Source organism: Oncorhynchus keta, chromosome 19 (assembly GCF_023373465.1).
Source record: "Oncorhynchus keta strain PuntledgeMale-10-30-2019 chromosome 19, Oket_V2, whole genome shotgun sequence".
In the NCBI taxonomy this organism is placed as follows: domain Eukaryota; kingdom Metazoa; phylum Chordata; class Actinopteri; order Salmoniformes; family Salmonidae; genus Oncorhynchus; species Oncorhynchus keta.
In genome coordinates, this window is record NC_068439.1 from 54,341,494 (window position 1) to 54,360,902 (window position 19,409).

General features: G+C 43.8%; 1 protein-coding gene across 1 annotated transcript in view; it reads right to left on the bottom strand.

The window, feature by feature from the left end:
• LOC118398500 (exostosin-like 3) overlaps positions 1-15,657 on the bottom strand; it is a 48,967-nt gene extending 33,310 nt beyond the window's left edge. Inside the window, exon 1 of the mRNA XM_035793889.2 lies at positions 15,404-15,657. The gene's annotated coding sequence lies outside the window, so the exon portion shown is untranslated. The remainder of the gene's footprint in view (positions 1-15,403) is intronic.
• Positions 15,658-19,409: the final 3,752 nt, after the last annotated feature.

Consider the following 19,409-nt stretch of genomic DNA (forward strand, 5'->3'; position numbering starts at 1 on the left):
TTTATGTCTCCTTGTCCAGTATGAAGGAAGTTCGAGGTAGTTTCGTGAGCCAATGCTAACTAGCGTTAGCCCGACTGGCAGTCTATGGGTAACGCTAGTTGGCAATTACACTAGCTAGCAACTTCCTTCAAACTGCATGCAGAGACAAAAATGGTATCCGTGCGTCCATCCGACTCTGTGGAAGGAGATAAAGGCCATCATTGTCAAAATCCCAAATATCCCTTTAAGCAAGACTAACAGAAGTTAGAAGCAACCCAATGGAAACAGCGCTGTAAAAAAATCAGCCGAATGAGCCTAACACTTGCACACAGCAAGCCAATTCTAAATAAATAAATCCTACCTCTTGTAATCTGGCCATAGCAGCGGTGGCAGCCCTGGTTTCCTGGGCCTCCTGAGAGCCTCTCTCGCCCTATCCCAGCCTAGGCAGCTAGCTTAGCCCATCACAGATGGAGGTAAGCCCTGCCAACAGCTGCCAGCCCCAGCCCACCCCCTCTTCCTCCCCCCACCCCATTCTCCAGACTCTCTTGGATTGTGGGAGAGGAGCCAGGGTGATTAGCCCCTACCATGGGGGATTTACGTCGGTATACCGCCACAATGGAGACGGCACCCAAATCTTAACAGTTTACGGAAACATTCACAAGGCAAAGACCCACATTTCACTTGTATGCATTTTGGACGTCAATGAAAGAGCAACAGTGAATATCTGGCTTCGGAGACCGCCATCGATCCATTCCAGTAACAAGTAAGCCCCATTCCATCAGCAACTAGCCAAAAGCTTTCAAGAGCCCAGAAAACAGAGGGCCATAGCACTATCAATTTGGTCTGAAAAGGATCCACATAGACCACGTCCTGTTCATTGACAGCCTATTCACAGGACGTTATGTTCTGCCACCACTCTAACTGGGCTTCCATTCAAATATTTACCCTTGGCCCGTGCTAGGCTAGCTATTTATTTTTAACTGCTTTCATCTTAACTACACATATGTTTACATTGTGTGGGGGTGGGATTGCCATCGGGATCCTCTGGGGGGAGAGAAGAAAAAAAAGAGGGCAAACGGGGCTCTGGAAAAAAATGTAGCTTGGGAGAGGATGGATTAGCTAAGTAATCCCGATAGTGAAGCGGGGCCAGGATTTAACATGCGTGTTCCTCTGCTATCCACCGTCTCTGCCAAGAGCACATTAATTCTGCCACCTCCCTCCCTCCCTCTCACATACCAACATTCTATCACAGTGCAATTCCTTTACTCTCCATGCTGATTTCATCTGCCTCTGATCCCTTCATGTTCTCTACCTACACAGTGGACTACTCTGCATATTCTCTGAGACGCAATGAACTGAACTTCAGAAGTGGCGCTTGGCCCGTATAAATACCTTTCCCCCTCTTGACAGAGAGAGAGAAAATAAAACAGATGTTGATGAGTCAGGCTTTAGAGCCCGCCCTGCAACACAAACATTCATCGACAAACACGGCCAAACGTCTGCACCCTCTCAGCGCTGTCGGGAGAAAGTCGAGCAGACACTGCAAAAGACAACACCTCTAGCTTATTTGCTAATTTATTGTCATTAAACCGGCACCAGTAGACATAGCTTGCACATAAAAAAAACATGAAGTAATTGCCCACGCACATAGACGCCTCAGCAATGGATCAAACGGAGCAGCTGCATCCATTCTCCCACAAGAGCTTCATGAAATGGGTTTCCATTGCCAAGTAGTCGTACACAAGCCTAAGATCACCATGTGCAATGCCAAGTGTCGGCTGGAGTGGTGTAAAGCTCTCCACCGTTGGACTCTGGAGCAGCGGAAACGCGTTCACTGGAGTGATGAATCACGCTTCACCATCTGGCTGTCCGACGGACGAATGTGGGTTTGGCAGATGCCAGGAGAACGCTACCTGACCCAATGTACAGTGCCAACTGTAACGTTTGGTGGAGGAGGAATAATGGTCTGGGGCTGTTTTTCATGGTTTGGGCTAAGCCCCTTAGTTTCAGTGAAGGGAAATCTTAACACTACAGCATACAATGACATTCTAGAAGATTCTGTGCTTCCAAAATGGGTAAGACCCTTTCCTGTTTCAGTATGACAATGCCCCCAGTGCACAAAGGGAGGTCAATACAGAAATGGTTTGTCGAGATCAGTGTGGAAGAACTTGACTGGCCTGCACAGAGCCCTGACCTCAGCCCCATCCAACACCTTTGGGATGAATTGGAACACCGATTGCGAGGCAGGCTTAAATCGCCCAAGATAAATGCGCGACCTCACTAATGCTTGTGGCTGAATGGAAGCAAGTCCCCGCACTCATGTTCAAACATCTAGTGGAAAGCATTCCCAGAAGAGTGGAGGCTGTTATTGCAGCAAAGTGGGGGACCAACTCCATATTAATGCCCATGATTTTGGAATGAAATGTTCAACGAGCAGCTGTCACATACTTTTGTATTGCATTTACTTTCCCCCCCACAAATTGTGCTCTGATGGACTAACTGATACTCTAAATCATGATTCCTTAATATGAAAATGTATATTATTTATGTAATGTAATTTAATCACGTTATTTGTGGTTGACACGATAACCACTAAAAAGCAACTATATCCTCTATAAATACGCAAGTAAATACGAAACACTTGTTCAGTTACCTTAAGTACAACTTAAAGATCGATGGCAGTGGATAAGAATGCAGAAGTGTTTTGGGCTGAAGCACCACAAGCACACTAATAAACAAGGCGGCTGAATTAATTTAACTGCCTCAAGGTCAATCTGAAACTTTCCACAAGACCAAACTCCTGTAACACGCAGTTCATAATGTCACCACTTTGTATTGAGTAGATTCACTACATCGCTTTACAACAGTCAAAAGGTCATGTGAAGAAATCATTTTCTCCATCTCTGGCTTGTTATCCCATAATGTACTAGCACACGCTAGCTGTTCATAACGCAAAATGTTTCCTTACTGAAATCAATGTAAACTACACTGTGGTCGAATTCAAAATGTGTTGGCTATATATTTCAACTGTAAATGGCATGCGCTGGTGACTGAAAACGTCAATGCAGGAAAACGCTTCCCGCACTGGTTTTAGTCACTCGCTCTAATTTAGCTAGCTAACAATATTCTCATCATGAATGAAGCGCATGGCCTGAATGATAGATCCGTCAACTCAGGGTTTCCCAAACTCGGTTTGTTTATTCACTTCTTTATCAGCCTTGGTCAAAGAGCCCTGAGTACAGTAGGTGCAGCCACATAGGGCTGGGTGATATGGCCAAAATATCACAGTATTAAAAAAAACATGGTATTTGATTGTATTTTATCTTTTTGAATAATAAAAATTCTTCATTTGCTTTATGAGTAGTGCGTGACCCTAGAGTGGCAACACATACATTCTCAGTGATTTCAATGGGTCTTTCTCCATTATGATGGTTTTCTACTGTTCAATTCAACTTCCACATAAAATTATTTTCAGCATTTTCCTGCACTCATTTACACACTGCCAAGTAGGTTTGCACGATATGGGCCTTACTTTTAACCAAATGTTGCAATCGCGATTTGAAGATTAAGAGCTCAACACTTCGGTGAACTGTTGGAATCAGTGGGCACTCTGAAGTGTTGTTTGACATGACAACATATGAAAATGCCAGGAGGAGTTATTGTGACAGGAACCAAAGTGCTAATAAGTGTTTCCTAGGGGACCCTAGAATCTTTGGCTACATAGAATTTTCTCTTTTAAAGTGTTTTACTATTTTTATTTTTTTTAACCTTTAGTTAACTAGGCAAGTAGTTTAAGAACAAATTCTTATTTACAAAAGGCCTCCTACAGGGGCTGGGATAAATTATATATATAACACATCACAACGCTACATAAAGAGAGACCTAAGACGACAACACAGCATGGCAGCAACACAGCAACACCACATGGCATCAAAACAACATGGCAGCAGAACAACATGGCAGCAGAACAAAATATGGTACAAACATTATTGGGCACAGACAACAGCACAAGGGGAAAGAAGGTAGAGACAACAATACATCACACGAAGCAGCCACAACTGTCAGTAAGAGTGTCCATGATTGAGTCTTTGAATGAAGAGATGGAGATAAAACGGTCCAGTTTTTTGCAGCTCGTTCGCTAGCTGCAGCGAACTGAAAAGAAGAGCGACCCAGGAATGTGTGTGCTTTGGGGAGCACAGAATGTGCCTGGGAGAACGGGTGTTGTATGTGGAGGATGAGGGCTGCAGTAGGTATCTCAGCTAGGGGGGAGTGAGGCCAAGAGGGTTTTAGAAATAAGCATCAATCTTGCGACGGGTATACAGAGATGACCAGTTTACAGAGGAGTATAGAGTGCAGTGATGAGTCCTATGAAGAGCATTGGTGGCAAATCTGATGGCCGAATGGTAAAGAACATCTAGCCGCTCAAGAGCACCCTTATCTGCCGATCTATGAAATTAAGTCTCCGTAGACTAGCATGGGTAGGTTGTTCAGCTGAATCAGGGTGAGTTTGGCAGCTGGGTGAAAGAGGAGGGATTAGGATAGATGAAAACAAGTCTAGATTTAACCTTAGACTGCAGCTTTGATATGTGCTGAGAGAAGGACAGTGTACCATCTAGCCATACTCACATGTACTTGCATGAGGTGACGACCTCAAGCTCTAAAATCTCATAGGTAGTAATCATACTGGTGAGGTGAGCGGCATTCTTCTTACCAAACCACATGAGCTTTGTTTTGGAGGTGTTCAGAGCAAGGTTAAGGGCATAGAAAGCTAGTTGGACACAAAGAAAGCTTTGTTGTAGAGCGTTTACCATAATATCTGAGGAGGGGCCAGCTGAGAATAAGACTATCATCTGCACCGGTCTCTTAACCGGTTCCGGTTGGAGCGAGCGGTCGCATTCGCACTTCGCTCTGCAGGTTGTATAACTTTTTATAACTTTTTCATTACATTTCATTATAGTACAACGGTTGATTTGTCTAATCTTAGCAATTCTTCTTAGCTAGCTACATAGCCGTCCTTGTATCAGAGATAATTGCATAATTATCGTAGTTCGTCGCCCTAACGTAGCCTTCACTGCTATTCGCCCAGGAGCTAGCTAACGCACACAGATTAGCATCACTGTAGTGCTATTCACTCAACTGTACGACTTGATTAGTTCAGTGTTAACTAGCTACATAGCTGTCTTTGTTTCCAAGATAATTGTGTAGTTTAGTGTGTGTAGCCTTGGAGTGATTATCTTAATTCACTGAGGTTCGCTAGCCAGCTATTTGTCGTCCTTAACGTAGGAGACTCTGCTAGCTAGCCAACAGCTAACTGCTAACAGCTAGCCAACGTCTGCTGTTTTGAATTCAACAACCCGGTCAGGTGGTTTCACATTTTCGTTTCATTGCAGTGCAGCGGTTTGATTTGTTTGATCGTGGCTAGCTGCATAGCCGTCTTTGTTTCAAAGATAATTGTGTAGTCTAGACCGATTCCCTAGGTTAGCTAGCCAGCTATTGTCGTTCTTTTTAACTCAACGTAACGTAAACAACACTGCTAGCTAGCCAGCTAGCCCCGAATAGCAGCACTGTAGAATTATTACACTCAACGGAACGACTTGATTAGTGTAGTGTCAACAACGCAGCTACTGCCAGCTAGCCTACTTTAGCAGTACTGTATCATTTTAATCATTTTAGTCAATAAGATTCTTGCTACGTAAGCTTAACTTTCTGAACATTCGAGACGTGTAGTCCGCTTGTCATTCCAATTTCCTTGCATTAGCGTAGCCTTTTCTGTAGCCTGTCAACTATGTGTCTGTCTATCCCTGTTCTCTCCTCTCTGCACAGACCATACAAACGCTCCACACCGCGTGGCCGCGACCACCCTAACCTGGTGGTCCCAGCGCGTCGACCCACGTGGAGTTCCAGGTCTCTGGTAGCCTCTGGAACTGCCAATCTGCGGCCAACAAGGCAGAGTTCATCTCAGCCTATGCCTCCCTCCAGTCCCTTGACTTCTTGGCACTGACGGAAACATGGATCACCACAGATAACACTGCTACTCCTACTGCTCTCTCCTCGTCCGCCCACGTGTTCTCGCACACCCGAGAGCTTCTGGTCAGCGGGGTGGTGGCACCGGGATCCTCATCTCTCCCAAGTGGTCTTTCTCTCTTTCTCCCCTTACCCATCTGTCTATTGCCTCCTTTGAATTCCATGCTGTCACAGTTACCAGCCCTTTCAAGCTTAACATCCTTATCATTTATCGCCCTCCAGGTTCCTCGAGAGTTCATCAATGAGCTTGATGCCTTGATAAGCTCCTTTCCTGAGGACGGCTCACCTCTCACAGTTCTGGGCGACTTTAACCTCCCCACGTCTACCTTTGACTCATTCCTCTCTGCCTCCTTCTTTCCACTCCTCTCCTCTTTTGACCTCACCCTCTCACCCTCCCCCCCTACTCACAAGGCAGGCAATACGCTTGACCTCATCTTTACTAGATGCTGTTCTTCCACTAACCTCATTGCAACTCCCCTCCAAGTCTCCGACCACTACCTTGTATCCTTTTCCCTCTCGCTCTCATCCAACACTTCCCACACTGCCCCTACTCGGATGGTATCGCGCCGTCCCAATCTTCGCTCTCTCTCCCCCGCTACTCTCTCCTCTTCCATCCTATCTTCTCTTCCCTCTGCTCAAACTTTCTCCAACCTATCTCCTGATTCTGCCTCCTCAACCCTCCTCTCCTCCCTTACTGCATCCTTTGACTCCCTATGTCCCCTATCCTCCAGGCCGGCTCGGTCCTCCCTCCCGCCTCCGTGGCTCGACGACTCATTGCGAGCTCACAGAACAGGGCTCCCGGCAGCCGAGCGGAAATGGAGGAAAACTCGCCTCCCTGCGGACCTGGCATCCTTTCACTCCCTCCTCTCTACATTTTCCTCCTCTGTCTCTGCTGCTAAAGCCACTTTCTACCATTCTAAATTCCAAGCATCTGCCTCTAACCCTAGGAAGCTCTTTGCCACCTTCTCCTCCCTCCTGAATCCTCCCCCCTCCCTCCTCCCTCTCTGCAGATGACTTCGTCAACCATTTTGAAAAGAAGGTCGATGACATCCGATCCTCGTTTGCTAAGTCAAACGACACCGCTGGTTCTGCTCACACTGCCCTACCCTATGCTCTGACCTCTTTCTCCCTCTCTCTCCAGATGAAATCTCGCGTCTTGTGACGGCCGGCCGCCCAACAACCTGCCCGCTTGACCCTATCCCCTCCTCTCTTCTCCAGACCATTTCCGGAGACCTTCTCCCTTACCTTACCTCGCTCATCAACTCATCCCTGACCGCTGGCTACGTCCCTCCCGTCTTCAAGAGAGCGAGAGTTGCACCCCTTCTGAAAAAACCTACACTCGATCCCTCCGATGTCAACAACTACAGACCAGTATCCCTTCTCTCTTTTCTCTCCAAAACTCTTGAGCGTGCCGTCCTTGGCCAGCTCTACCGCTATCTCTCTCAGAATGACCTTCTTGATCCAAATCAGTCAGGTTTCAAGACTAGTCATTCAACTGAGACTGCTCTTCTCTGTATCACGGAGGCGCTCCGCACTGCTAAAGCTAACTCTCTCTCCTCTGCTCTCATCCTTCTAGACCTATCGGCTGCCTTCGATACTGTGAACCATCAGATCCTCCTCTCCACCCTCTCCGAGTTGGGCATCTCCGGCGCGGCCCACGCTTGGATTGCGTCCTACCTGACAGGTCGCTCCTACCAGGTGGCGTGGCGAGAATCTGTCTCCTCACCACGCGCTCTCACCACTGGTGTCCCCCAGGGCTCTGTTCTAGGCCCTCTCTTATTCTCGCTATACACCAAGTCACTTGGCTCTGTCATAACCTCACATGGTCTCTCCTATCATTGCTATGCAGACGACACACAATTAATCTTCTCCTTTCCCCTTCTGATGACCAGGTGGCGAATCGCATCTCTGCATGTCTGGCAGACATATCAGTGTGGATGACGGATCACCACCTCAAGCTGAACCTCAGCAAGACGGAGCTCCTCTTCCTCCCGGGGAAGGACTGCCCGTTCCATGATCTCGCCATCACGGTTGACAACTCCATTGTGTCCTCCTCCCAGAGCGCTAAGAACCTTGGCGTGATCCTGGACAACACCCTGACGTTCTCAACTAACATCAAGGCGGTGTCCCGTTCCTGTAGGTTCATGCTCTACAACATCCGCAGAGTACGACCCTGCCTCACACAGGAAGCGGCGCAGGTCCTAATCCAGGCACTTGTCATCTCCCGTCTTGATTACTGCAACTCGCTGTTGGCTGGGCTCCCTGCCTGTGCCATTAAACCCCTACAACTCATCCAGAACGCCGCAGCCCGTCTGGTGTTCAACCTTCCCAAGTTCTCTCACGTCACCCCGCTCCTCCGCTCTCTCCACTGGCTTCCAGTTGAAGCTCGCATCCGCTACAAGACCATGGTGCTCGCCACGGAGCTGTGAGGGGAACGGCACCTCAGTACCTCCAGGCTCTGATCAGGCCCTACACCCAAACAAGGGCACTGCGTTCATCCACCTCTGGCCTGCTCGCCTCCCTACCACTGAGGAAGTACAGTTCCCGCTCAGCCCAGTCAAAACTGTTCGCTGCTCTGGCCCCCAATGGTGGAACAAACTCCCTCACGACGCCAGGACAGCGGAGTCAATCACCACCTTCCGGAGACACCTGAAACCCCACCTCTTCAAGGAATACCTAGGATAGGGGTAAGTAAGGGTAAGTAATCCTTCTCACCCCCTTCTCCCCCAACAAGATTTAGATGCAAGTGGCTGTTCCACTGGTTGTCATAAGGTGTATGCACCAATTTGTAAGTCGCTCTGGATAAGAGCGTCTGCTAAATGACTTAAATGTAAATGTAAATGCATATAAATGGATGAGAGCTTCTTACTGCTTGAGCTATGTTGTTGATGTACAGTGGGGCAAAAAAGTATTTCGTCAGCCACCAATTGTGCAAGTTCTCCCACTTAAAAAGACGAGAGAGGCCTGTAATTTTCATCATAGGTACACTTCAACTATGACAGACAAAATGAGGAAAAAAATCCAGAAAATCACATTGTAGGATTTTGAATTAATTTATTTGCAAAGTATGGTGGAAAATAAGTATTTGGTCACCTACAAACAAGCAAGACTTCTGGCTCTCACAGACCTGTAACTTCTTCTTTAAGAGGCTCCTCTGTCCTCCACTCGTTACCTGTATTAATGGCACCTGTTTGAACTTGTTACCAGTATAAAAGACACCTGTCCACAACCTCAAACAGTCACACTCCACTATGGCCAAGACCAAAGAGCTGTCAAAGGACACCAGAAACAAAATTGTAGACCTGCACCAGGCTGGGAAGACTGAATCTGCAAAAAGTAAGCAGCTTGGTTTGAAGAAATCAACTGTGGGAGCAATTATTAGGAAATGGAAGACATACAAGACCACTGATAATCTCCCTCGATCTGGGGCTCCACGCAAGATCTCACCCCATGGGGTCAAAATGATCACAAGAACGGTGAGCAAAAATCCCAGAACCGCATGGGGGGACCTAGTGAATGACCTGCAGAGAGCTGGGACCAAAGTAACAAAGCCTACCATCAGTAACACACTACGCAACCAGGGACTCAAATCCTGCAGTGCCAGACGTGTCCCCCTGCTTAAGACAGTACATGTCCAAGCCCGTCTGAAGTTTGCTAGAGAGCATTTGGATGATCCAGAAGATTGGGAGAATGTCATATGGTCAGATGAAACCAAAATATAACTTTTTGGTAAAAACTCAACTCGTCGTATTTGGAGGACAAAAAATGCTGAGTTGCATCCAAAGAACACCATACCTACTGTGAAGCGTGGGGGTGGAAACATCATGCTTTGGGGCTGTTTCTCTGCAAAGGGACCAGGACAACTGATCCGTGTAAAGGAAAGAATGAATGGGGCCATGTATCGTGAGATTTTGAGTGAAAACCTCCTTCCATCAGCAAGGGCATTGAAGATGAAACGTGGCTGGGAAAATCTTTGGAGGGAGTTGAAAGTCCGTGTTGCTCAGCAACAGCCCCAAAACATCACTGCTCTAGAGGAGATCTGCATGGAGGAATGGGCCAAAATACCAGCAACAGTGTATGAAAACCTTGTGAAGACTCACAGAAAACATTTGACCTCTGTCATTGCCAACAAAGGGTATATAAAATATTGAGATAAACTTTTGTTATTGACCAAATACTTATTTTCCACCATAATATGCAAATAAATTAATTAAAAAATCCTACAATGTGATTTTCTGGATTTTTCCCCCTCATTTTGTCTGTCATAGTTGAAGTGTACCTATGATGAAAATTACAGGCCTCTCTCATATTTTTAAGTGGGAGAACTTGCACAATTGGTGGCTGACTAAATACTCTTTTGCCCCACTGTAAATTGAGAAGAGCGTGGGACCTAGGATCGAGCCTTGGGGTACTCATTTGGTGACAGGTATTGGCTGAGACAGCAGATGTTCTTACTTTATACACCGCACTCTTTGAGGTAGTTAGCAAACTACGTCAAAGACCCCTCAGAGATACCAATACTCCTTCGCCAGACCACAAGAATGGAGTAGTCTACTGTATCAAAAGCTTTGGCCAAGTCAATAAAAATAGCAGCACAACATTGCTTAGAATCAAGGGCAAAGGGTGACATCATTTATAACCTTTAAGGCTGCAGTGACACATCCATAACCTGAGCGGAAACCAGATTGCGTACCCGAGAGAATACTAGACTTCAAGAAAGCCAGTCAGTTGATTATTGACAAGTTTTTCAAACACTTTTGATAAACAGGGCAAAATAGAATTTGGCCTATAACAGTTAGGATCAGCTTGATCTCCCCCTTTAAATAAAGGACGCACTGCAGCTGCCTTCCAAGCAATGGGAACTTCCCCAGAGAGGAGAGACACGTTAAAAAAGGTCAGAGATAGAGTTGGCGATGATAGGGGCAGCAACCTTAACTTTTTATGGCTGCCCATATCAAACAGCCTGCTCCTCAGTCATCGATGCTAATATTTGCATATTATTATTAGTATTGAATAGAAAACACTCTGAAGTTTCTAAAACTGTTTGAATGATGTCTGTGAGTATAACATAACTCATATTGGCAGGCAAAATCCTGAGTTGAAATCAAAACAGGAAGTCAGAAATCTGAGCTTGTATGTATTCACCAGAGTCCCCAATGAAATCCCCTTGAGATATGAATTATGTTGCACTGCCTCTGGGTTCCACTAGATGTCAACCATCAATAGACATTATAATGAGGCTTCTATGTTGTTGTGGGAATGAATGAGAGCAGAATATATCAGCTGTCCATCAAGCAGCCATTTTGGGATCCCACTTTTTCCTCATGGTTGTCACTTGCGTTCCATTGCTCACGAAGACAAGAAGGAGTGCTCCAGTTGGAACTTTATTGAAACTATATGTTAAAAACATCCTAATGATTGATTCTGTACTTAGTTTAAATGTTTCTGTACTTAGTTTAAATGTTTCTTCGGCCGGTAATATCACTTTTTGAAGTTTTTGTCCGATATAACACTGACCAGAATTAACGTTTGGATATGTATACCACCATGCTGACGCCATCTTTGCGGCTGTGGTGTTTTTAAATTGAGCGCCGTCTCAGATTATTGCATGCATTTCTTTTTCCGTAAAGTTTTTTAAAAATCTGACACAGCAGTTGCATTAAGGAGAGGTATATCTATAATTCCATGTGTATAACTATATTATCATCTACATTTATGATTAGTATTTCTGTTGAATGATGTGGCTATGCAAAATCACTTGATGTTTTTGGAGCTAGTGAATCTAACGCGCCAATGTAAACTAAGATTTAAAAAATATATAAATATGAACTTTATCAAACAAAACATGCATGTATTGTGTAACGTGAAGTCCTATGAGTGTCATCTGATGAAGATAAAATTAATCACTAACCTTGAATTATCTTTATTTCTGGTTTTTGTGAAGGCTATATTTTGCTGGAAAATGGCTGTGCTTATTGTGGTGGAGACCTAACATTCGTTTGTAGTGCTTTCGCTGAAAAGCCTATTTGAAATCGGACACTTTGGTGGGATATAACAACGAAAAGATTTAAAATGATATAAGACACATGTATGTTTTAGGAATTGTAATTATGAGATGTCTGTGGTTTGAATTTTGGCGCCCTCTGTTTTCACTGGTAGTTGTCATATCGATCCCGGTATCGGGATTGCAGCCATAACAGGTTAGAAGAAAGGGTCTAAACCATCTGACCCAGATGCTTTTTTGGGGTCAAGTGTAAGGAGCTCCTTTGGCACATCAGACTCAGTGACCGCCTGCAGGGAGAAAGACGGAAGAGCATCAGGGATAGACGCATTAGAAGGACTGGGAGATGAGGAAATGTTGGACGGGCAAGGAGGCATGGCAGAGTCAAATAGGAATGCTGACTTAATGAAGTGGTGATTAAAGAGCTCAGCCATGTGCTCGTCAGTAACAACCACATCAACATTAAGGGACATGGGTATCTGTGAGGAGGGTTTATTCTCCTGGTCTTTAATCGTTTTCCAGAACTTCTTGGGGTTATTAAATAGCTTAATGAAATAGTACCCGCAAAACATCAGTCTCAACGTCAACAGTGGAGAGACGACTCCCGGATGCTGGCCTTCTAGGCAGAGATGCAAAGAAAAATTAAAGATGGATGGGATGGGCAGAGGAACTCTGCCTAGATGCCAGCATCCCTGAGTCGCCTCTTCACTGTTGACATTGAGACTGGTGTTATGCGGGTACTATTTTATTAAGCTGACCGTTGAGGAATTGTGAGGCGTCTGTTTCTCAAACTCGACACTCTACTTGTCCTCTTGCTCAGTTGTGCACCCGGGCCTCCCACTCCTCTTTCTATTCTGGTTAGAGCCAGTTTGCGCTGTTCTGTGAAGGGAGAAGACAGCGTAGTACGAGATCTTCAGTTTCTTGGCAATTTCTCACATTGAATAGCCTTAATTTCTCAGAACAAGAATAGATTGACGAGTTTCTGAAGAAAGTTATTTATTTCTGGCCATTTTGAGCCTGTAATCAAACCCACAAACGAGGATGCTCCAGATACTCAAGGCCAGTTTATTCACTTCTTTATCAGAACGACAGTTTTCAGCTCTGCTAACATAATTGCAAAATGATTGTCTAATGATCAATTGGTCTTCTAAAATAATAAACTTGGATTAGCTAACACAACGTGCCTTGGAACACAGGAGTGATGGTTGCTGATAATGGGACTCTATACGCCTATGTAGATATGCCATAAAAAAAAGAATCAGTTTCTAGCTGCAACAGTCATTTACAAGATTAACAATGTTTACACTGTATTTCGGATCAATTTGATGTTATTTTAATGGACAATAAATGTGCTTTTCCTACAAAAACAAGGACATTTGTATGCATGTATGTATATATCTATACACACACACAACCTATACATATACCGGTCATAAGTTTTAGAACACCTACTCATTCAAGGGTTTTTCTTTATTTTTACTATTTTCTACATTACAGAATAATAGTGAAGACATCAAAACCATGAAATAACACATATGGAATCATGTAGTAACCAAAAAAAAAAGTGTTTAACAAATCAAAATGGTGTATATTTGAAATTCTTCGAATAGCCACCCTTTGCCTTGACAGCTTTGCACACGCTCTGTCACATACTGGGTAAGTACATATTCAATGGTAGGCTGTGGAAATGTGGAAAACGTCAAGGGGTCTGAACACTTTCCGAAGGCACTGTGTGTGTGTGTAATACACACACACACACACACACACACACACACACACACACACACACACACACAGCCTTCGGAAAGTATTCAGACCCCTTGACGTTTTCCACAGCCTACCATTGAATATGTACTTACCCAGTATGGGACAGAGCCACAGAGCACACACACAGACACACCATTTAGCAGACACTTTTATCTAAAAGATACTTAGTCATTTGCGCATACATTTGAAGTGTGGGTGGTCCCGGGACTCCAACCCACTATCCTTTTAGCGCGATGCTCTAAAAACTGAGCAACAGAGGACCACATAACATTTGGTTTTTAGTGACAGGATTTGGGCATGCATTTTGAAGCATCCTGTCATAGGCCCTACCACTCCCATTGTTTCAATAGCGGCGATGCTAAGGCTAGCTGTGGGGTAAGTAAATAAAGGCAACTAAGACATATTCTCTATCATTTTCTCTTAGGATCAATGGATGAAACACTGTCAATAAAATTAAGTATATATACATTTTATGTACCACCCTTTTTACAGAATATACAAATTAAGTGTAATTTGGCTCAAATAACAGTCGGTTTTGGTTATTTTATTGCAGAGGACATTATTTACATGTCTAATGATTGTTTCTTTTTCCAATAGTTTCTTATTGGGTCAAAATGACCCTACTTGGTAACCCATGCATGTAAAATATCAATATAGCTAACATATGAAATCCAATAAACTATCATGATAATTAAGGAAAACTGAGGTTTGCAATTACCTCTATTTAGTACCACTATTCCTAAGTAGTAGCTTTTCTGGGGACCTCTACTGAGGCTTATAGTAACAGAACAACATAACATCCTTGTCCCAAGTCCTTGTTGTTGGTGTGGTGTCACCCTTCTTCATACCATGATTCACTCCATGCCAATGGCACTGAATTGGCTAAGTATTGTGGCAAGCCAAATTCATTGCAGCATGCAAATCAAATGGGGAAAAGACTAGCTAGTTACATTGACTAGGTAACCAGCTAGCTTACTAGTTAACTGCAATAAACAACATTTTGCTTGCCTGTAACACTGACACCAAGTACTGTTTAGTCACCTTAATCATGTAATGTCTATACACTATATGGGATCCCGATTGGCGCAGCGGTCTAAGGCTAAGGTCTAACTGCATCTCAGTGCTTGAAGCGTCACTAGACACCCTGGTTCGAATCCAGGCTGTATCACAACCGGCCGTGATTGAGAGTCCCATAGCACACATTTGGCCCAGCGTCGTCCGGGTTTGGACCGGTGTAGGCCGTAATTGTACATACGAATTTGTTCTTAACTGACTTGCCTAGTCAAATAAAACGAAATAAAATAAGTATCGCTAGCTAGCTAATGACTGTGTGTGTCGTGTCCGTCAGAGGGGAGAGATCAAAGCAAACACGCTCTCGATGGGACTAAGAACGACCGACACACAAACACAACGCTGGCTTTTAATAGCATAATACTCGAGGCGACATGGCTAAGTTCATCACTGAATAGTTAAGAGTAATATACGTCTCGGCACAACAAGATGAGGGGATTGGAGAAAAGGCAAAAAGGGGGACCATGTCTCATCTGACCAATAAACCAGCTATCCACAACAGGCATTTACTTGCTAGCGGACGAATGTTAGTTTAGCTAGGTAGTTAGCTTTGCTACTCACCCGGTATGAAGCTCCGAAATGTCTCCAAATAAAAACCTTCAAAAGGCTTCAAAATATATGTCACGTTATGCAAGGTGATAACAAAATGGCATGCTCGGTGTTTAATGTAACCATGTACGCGTAGCTAGCTAGATCTAGATCCCCCTGTGTGCACGATCAATTTTACATTGAGCTGCATTGTTGGAGAAGGCTAGGCAAGCATACTGAAGCATTCTGGGACTGGGAGTTGCTGAACCTTGGACAAACTGTAGCGGTGAAGTGCTACACCTTGTGGCCATAAACGTTGTGGTTGTACTGTTATACGGAGTATGCCCACAAGATGTACTGTGCAAGCTAAATAAAACAAAACATCCATAAACAGTCGATTTCATCATTTAAACAGATATATTATGTAAACTAAGGGGTATGTAGCAGGGGCATATTAAGCACGACAGCCTCTGACAAAAGGTCTTGACTAGTCTTTACCGATGGCACAGGGCGGGAGGTATTGTTAAAAACCCTCTCCAAACCCTAAACTATAATGGCATTAGGCTTAGCAAGTATTGAGGGAGGCAGCCAGCTGCCCATAAAAGCACATCTATCATGTTACAAAGTGAGAGGTATTAAAACTGCTCTGCTTGTAGACCATGCATACCTCTTTTGAGCAAAGGAAAATCATACATGAAGTTGATTTACTTATTTTCCATGCTTCTTAATATGTAATTAAATCTAGAACAGCATTAATAAAGTAAGCACTATGTAAAGGCTTTAAAAGTAGCCTACACCGTACAAACACAGATTAAAGGGTGTTAGTTGTCATAACCTTTGGTACAAACTAACGATGTGTACAAACTCTGGATGACAATTTATAATTTGACACGTTTATTCTGTATTGAAGCCACCGTGCAGCCATCTTGGTATTCCTCCTCAAGTGTAAAAACGTATTTCGGAAGCTATACAAATGCATTTATTAATTTCTAATTTGACAGGTGTATTCTATTACAGATACCTTAATGCATACTTTCAAATTATGGCATGTGAGCTAGACATAAACGATTACAAATTAAAACATTTAAAAAAAATGTTTTAGAGCGCTAATATTGCTGTCCTCACATTTTAAATACATGTAATTTTGTCCTTGAAACATTCAATTGAAATACTGTCTAATTCCATTAATTTCTATGGACTGTTCCTTCCAGGGAGGGGCAATATGACCAATACATAGCCCAGGGTTTCCATACATCGTTGGTAAAAGCACTCGGAGTATGACAAAAGAGATTGCTGCATCTAAACAGCCTGCACAGTAGAGGGCGATAAAGTTCTTTATCTAGCTTGTAGTTAGCTGATTTACAAATAAAAATCCCTAATAATAATATATTTTTAAATGTATTATTTTTTTTTTATTCATAATACAAAACAACTTATATCGCTACACCAAACATGTCTAACAAAACAAAACACAGTTATAAACAAGAAAATACTAAATACATACAAAACATTTAATATATAAAAACTTTTTTTTTAAAGAACAACAAGTCTAGTGCAATTGCATTCACTCAGAAGAAATCTCATTATAATGATTCAGGAAGATGTTATTATTTTTCTTATTCACAAGGTACAATGTCTCAACAAGATCATTAAATTCAATCAAAAACATTTGTAATTTTGTTATAGAATTCTGGAATTTTTGTTTGTGTCTAAAGTATTTGGCAAAAAAATGTAATAATTCAAAATCATTTCAATTGTCTTGTTATCATTGCAAAAGTAACATATTATATCCTTCATGTTAAAAACTTTCATAATGTTCAAAAAAGTATATAAGTATTCTGTTAGGTTTTCCCAGTTTATGTGTTGGTGGGCTATGGTCAGTCTGTTATATCTGGAGTATTTATCCTGTCTTATCCGGTGTCCTGTGTGAATTTAAGTATGCTCTCTCTAATTCTCTCTCTCGTTTTCTCTCTTCTTTCTCTTCTTTCTTTCTTTTTTTCTTTCTTTCTTTCTTTCTTTCTTTCTTTCTTTCTTTCTTTCTTTCTCTCGGAGGACCTGAGCCCTAGGACCATGCCTCAAGACTACCTGGCCTGATGACGTCTTGCTGTCCCCAGTCCATCTGGTCGTGCTGCTGCTCCAGGTTCAACTGTTCTGCCTGCGGCTATGGAACCCTGACCTGTTCACCAGATGTGCTACCTGTCCCAGACACACTGTTTTCAACTCTCTAGAGACAGCAGGAGCGGTAGAGATACTCTGAATAATCGGCTATGAAAAGCCAACTGACATTTACTCCTGAGGTGCTAACCGGTTGCACCCTCGACAACCACTGTCATTATTATTATTTGACCCTGCTGGTCATCTATGAACATTTGAACATCTTGGCTATGTTCTGTTATAATCTCCAACCGGCACAGTCAGAAGAGCACTGGCCAACCCTCATAGCCTGGTTCCTCTCTAGGTTTCTTCCTAGGTTCTGGCCTTTCTAGGGAGTTTATCCTAGGCACTGTGCTTCTACACCTGCATTGCTTGCTGTTTGGGGTTTTAGGCTGGGTTTCTGTACAGCATTTTGTGACATCAGTTGATGTAAGAAGGGCTTTATAAATACATTTGATTGATTATCACAGATTTACATTCATAGAACAAGTGAGTCAGATTTTCACCATCTTCTTTGCAGAAAATGCAGACATCATCAATAGCCACAAATTTGGATGACATAGATTCTTGTGTAGAATTTTAAAGTGCACTTCCTTAAATTTGTTTGGTATACAATATTTGCAAGGCATCAACCAAGACAATGTCAGGAATAAGCATGTTCCAGAAAATGTTTCCTCGAAGGCGTAAGTTGGTTCCGTGAATGGGAAATTTGTCTTATGTATTTATTACAACAAGATTTCTCAAGTAAGCCAACGCCTTCCAAACGGAGATCTGGATAAGCTCTGTGATCATCACCAAAGCTAAGATGAGTTTTCATTAGTGTAGTTAGACCTCTGGGAACGGCTTTGATCACATAAATAAACTCTCTGAAAGGAATTGGAAACTCATTCAATGTTATAAATTCTGCATATGCAAGAATATTACCCCTGTTGTCGAAAACATCAAAAACAAAGTAAATATTCCTCTCATGCCAGCTAGGGTAGAACAATGACTTATTCCTTACAGATATTTACATTTACATTTTACATTTAAGTCATTTAGCAGACGCTCTTATCCAGAGCGACTTACAAATTGGTGCATACACCTTATGACAACCAGTGGAACAGCCACTTGCATCTAAATCTTGTTGGGGGGGAGAAGGGGGGTGAGAAGGATTACTTACCCTTACTTACCCTATCCTAGGTATTCCTTGAAGAGGTGGGGTTTCAGGTGTCTCCGGAAGGTGGTGATTGACTCCGCTGTCCTGGCGTCGTGAGGGAGTTTGTTCCACCATTGGGGGCCAGAGCAGCGAACAGTTTTGACTGGGCTGAGCGGGAACTGTACTTCCTCAGTGGTAGGGAGGCGAGCAGGCCAGAGGTGGATGAACGCAGTGCCCTTGTTTGGGTGTAGGGCCTGATCAGAGCCTGGAGGTACTGAGGTGCCGTTCCCCTCACAGCTCCGTGGCGAGCACCATGGTCTTGTAGCGGATGCGAGCTTCAACTGGAAGCCAGTGGAGAGAGCGGAGGAGCGGGGTGACGTGAGAGAACTTGGGAAGGTTGAACACCAGACGGGCTGCGGCGTTCTGGATGAGTTGTAGGGGTTTAATGGCACAGGCAGGGAGCCCAGCCAACAGCGAGTTGCAGTAATCAAGACGGGAGATGACAAGTGCCTGGATTAGGACCTGCGCCGCTTCCTGTGTGAGGCAGGGTCGTACTCTGCGGATGTTGTAGAGCATGAACCTACAGGAACGGGACACCGCCTTGATGTTAGTTGAGAACGTCAGGGTGTTGTCCAGGATCACGCCAAGGTTCTTAGCGCTCTGGGAGGAGGACACAATGGAGTTGTCAACCGTGATGGCGAGATCATGGAACGGGCAGTCCTTCCCCGGGAGGAAGAGGAGCTCCGT